A 4,048-nucleotide genomic window follows, 5' to 3' on the forward strand; every position below is an offset into this window, starting at 1 on the left:
TCAGACACCTGGACCAAGGCCAGCTGTGCAACACCCAGCGCTCAGACTCCGCTGGCAGCTCAGCCTCTGCAGTGCAACCTTCATGTCTCGGTTCCTCAGAGAGTAGATGACGTGGTTCAAGGAAGGGGTGAGGATGGAGTAAAAGACGGTTGCCAGGCAACCCTGGGTGGAGGAGTACTGAGATGCAGACCTCAGGTAGGTGAAGCTTCCACTGCCGTAAAACAGGAGGACTGTGGTCAGGTGGGAGGAGCAGGTGGACAAGGCCTTCCAAAGGCCGTCCCCCGAGGGCATCCGCAGGAGGGTGGAGAGGATGCGGATGTAGGAGAGGACCGTGAGGGCGAAGGAGCTCAAGATGATGTAGCTGCTCATGGCAAAACCCACCTCCTCCCTGGGGTGGAAGTCAGCACAGGAGAGCCTCATGGGAGCAGGAATGTCGCAGAAGAAGTGCTCCACTACGTTGGGCCCACAGAAGGGCAGAGAGAAGGTGTTGATGGTGTGGAAGGCAGAGTAGAGCTTCCCGCCCACCCAGGCCAGGACCACCAGTGCCCAGCACCGTCCGTGGCTCATGATGGTCCCATAGAGCAGGGGCCTGTAGATGGCCACACACCGATCATAAGCCATGGCTGTGAGCAGAAAGCACTCAGCTGAAGCAAGTGTGAAAAACATGTAAAGCTGAGCCACACACTCGAGGTAGGAAATAACCCCAGGGCCCTGTAGGGTGGTAGCCAGTGCCTTGGGGATGGTGACCGAGATGTAGCTCAGGTCCAGAAAACACAAATTCTTCAGGAAGATGTACATGGGTGTGTGGAGGCAGCTGTCTCTAAGCACAGCTGTGATGATGGACATGTTTTCTAGGAGGCCAAAGGCGTAGACCAACAGGAAAGAGACAATGACCACTGGCCTCCCCTTCTGGGATGTCTAAGAAGCCCCTGAGGATGAAGTGAGTCACTCTGGTCTGATTGGACATTTCTCCCCCTCTGAAGTTGTGTTCAGATGCAGTGGCCACAGGTAGCTAAGAGGAGGTCAGCTGGGAATATGTCTAGGGAGGTCCTTTGTCTACAGAGGTGCATCTTCTCTCAATGGAAAAACATCCTAGAAGCAGCTTATATGAGAATCATAATCCAGGAAATTTGATTATTCTGAGGAATCACTCTGCACCTGTGCCCCAAGTCAGCTGTTCTGATCACACTGCAGGAAAACAGTGTCTCATGGAAGAGAGGAGAGGAGGGGAGGGAAGGAAAGCAGAGAGGAGAAGATAACAGAGGAAACAGATGTCTGACAATTTTTCCTCCCATTCATTGTGGGGGCTTCAGGTAAGAGGTCTCATGTATTTACTTCACGCATTGACCCAGGTCACCACTTGGAGTGTCTCCACATTAACCCAATTGGTGATGCTTTAGTGAATGGAGAGATGGGCCTTTTTTTTTTTTAACACCTTCCTTCCTCATGGTGCTCCTGCCTATAGATTTCCCCAGCCCTCCTAGGTTTTTCCTGTTATCACCTTCTCGCCCAGCCTCCTTTACTGCTGTTAATTTCTTTCTTAAACTATTGGCTTTCTTGGGGGATTTTTTTTTTGTCAAGTTGAAATATTCTTGGTATTTTTGGTAGTTCCAGGATTTATTACCAGATATGGTATTGACATTTTTTTTAATTTATGAAATACAATTAACATCTTGATCAGGAAATATTTAGTTCATTAAAAAACAACAAGGACAACCCCAACTTCTAGCTAATAAGATCTAAAAAACACAATGAACAAAAGGAAAGGAGGAAGGAGGCACAGATCAGGAGGAGGAGTAGAAGAGGAGGGGTTAGGACATAGAACGAAATGCAGTCTCTCTGCAGCAAACCTTTTAGTAGAGCACAAAGGAGAAGGGCAGGAATGTGTTCCCACCATTTGGGATTCCGTCTGTCTGTGAAGTGTGGCTGAGTCTCTACATACTGAGGACATCATCCAAAAGGAGGTTGGAGGGGCTTCTTGTCTCTGAAAAAATAAAATAGAAGTCCACTCCTCAGAGCCCAGTCTATGACCTGCAGAGGCAAAGCCTTCTGTTTTAGAAGATGCTTGTTCTTTGTGCCATGTGTAAATCAGGTAAGAGGTCTCGTGTATTTACTTGCAGCATGGAATAATACTTTGGAAAACACTAGCTATAATAAAAAACTAGGAATGGAACCCTGAATTGAAACTGCTCTCCAATTCCTTTGTATTCATCCAAAAGAACTAAAATTGGCCTAGTATAGTGACTCAGCCACATCCATCCACGTTTACAGCACGACTCCCAAGAGCCAAGATAGGGGATCAGCCCAGGAGCCTGTGAGGACATGAATGGATCTAGAAAATGTGGACTAATATGGCTGAGTTTGCTCAGTCACCAAGAAGAATGAAATGATGTTATTTACTGTAGATGGATGGAGGTGGAGCAAAGGGATGGAGGTGGAGAACTTCATGCTGAGTGAAATAAGCCAGAGTAAGAAAACCAAGGGTGGAATGTTTTCTCTCTTATGTGGGTTAGAACAAAATAAGGAATGGGGGAAAGAGTGGACCTCAAGAAGGGAAGACAGTGGGAGAGGAGGAGCTGAGAAATGAGATTCACCAAACTATGCTGTGTACATGTGTAAACCCCCAGGGAAGGACGCCCTTGGGTTTATCTGCACAGCGCTAATTTAAAAAACAACAAATAAATAGAAAGAAGGCCATTACAATAGGAAGGAGGTTAGAGAATAGGAAAGGGGAGGGGAAGGGGAAGTACAGGGGGCTGAAAGGTGGCAGTTTAGTTTCATGCACATACTAATATTTCCAAATAAAACCTACTATCATGTATAACTATAATGCACTAATAAAATCATTAAAATTATTTAGTAAAAAAATTAGTGTCAAATTTCTAAAAGGAAAGTCTTATATATATACTTTATTAATTTAATTTAAAATATGGAATATTTAATATAATTCACAAAATCTTATAGACTGTACTTACTACAGAATAGCATATTTAGTTAACATGGATATATTTTACAAACAAGGGAAGATCAAAAACATGTACCTAGCAAATCTAAGGTTCAAACACATTTTTAAACAGCTGCTTTTCTCTGCATAGATGTGTCAAGCAGTGCCATAGTGAAGTTCTGGCTCCTAATCCCTGTTGGGGGATGATGTCCCTCAAGCCTCATTTTTTAGACAGGACAGGACACTTGCTGTGATGCAGCAGCAGGAAGGTGCTGGGGAGTGGCCACAGCTCACCTCCTCCTGCAGGCCCATTCTTACTCCCAGGCCTCCTCACCTGAGTGACTGACAATCCTGACTCAAGGCTTAACTCTTCCAGCCAGGCCCTATGACAAAGCTCTGACAGCTGCCCATTAACAACACTTTCATAGGGAATTCTTATTCACTTTGGAAGATGGTTAAAGTTGGGAAATTTAACTTTATTCCAACATTCAATAAAATTAAAATACATCCATGCAAACTTTTCTCCACTGTCACCTCCTGTGGAGGAGTCCTAGAATTGCTTCCTATCCTCAAACACATTGAAGTCAAATTGAACACAATGAACATATTGAAATTAGAATACATAAAATTAAATTTTGTGGGATCTTTTATAAAACAGCTCTGCTAGGATCCAGGGAAACTGTCTTTGACTGAATGCAGGAACTTAACTTAAGCCCTGAGTCCAAGTGTGCGCACCAAATCCCTGCTCCTAGGGGTCTGGTTAGTGTCTGTTTCTTACTTGCTGTCTTCTCCCTCTGTGGGCCTGATCCTGAAGAGCAAGACAGGCCTCTTTTCCTGTGTGCAGTCTGTGCTCAGCAGAGAATAAAGGAGTGAGCAGCTTGAGTGCAACCTGGTGGAAGTTACCCTTAACACACTTGGCTTTAGACGTGGTTCTGCAGGAGCTCGCTCTAGTATTTCCAGCTGTGTGAGTGTGCAACCTCCTGCATAGGACAGTCAGGAACCCTGCAGTCATCATAACCCCAGGATGAAATATGCTTGTGACAGTTATTGAATACTATTGCCTGGTAGAAGCTCATCTGTTGCTCTGAGCCCTTCCTTCCCCAA

At 45.3% G+C, this 4,048-nt stretch overlaps 1 pseudogene; it reads right to left on the reverse strand.

Annotated features, from left to right (window-relative positions):
• LOC143400281 (olfactory receptor 5AR1-like) lies at window positions 1–967 on the reverse strand (annotated as a pseudogene).
• Window positions 968–4,048: the final 3,081 nt, after the last annotated feature.

The sequence above is a fragment of the Callospermophilus lateralis genome (genome assembly GCF_048772815.1).
Source record: "Callospermophilus lateralis isolate mCalLat2 chromosome 5 unlocalized genomic scaffold, mCalLat2.hap1 SUPER_5_unloc_2, whole genome shotgun sequence".
Lineage (NCBI taxonomy): Eukaryota > Metazoa > Chordata > Mammalia > Rodentia > Sciuridae > Callospermophilus > Callospermophilus lateralis.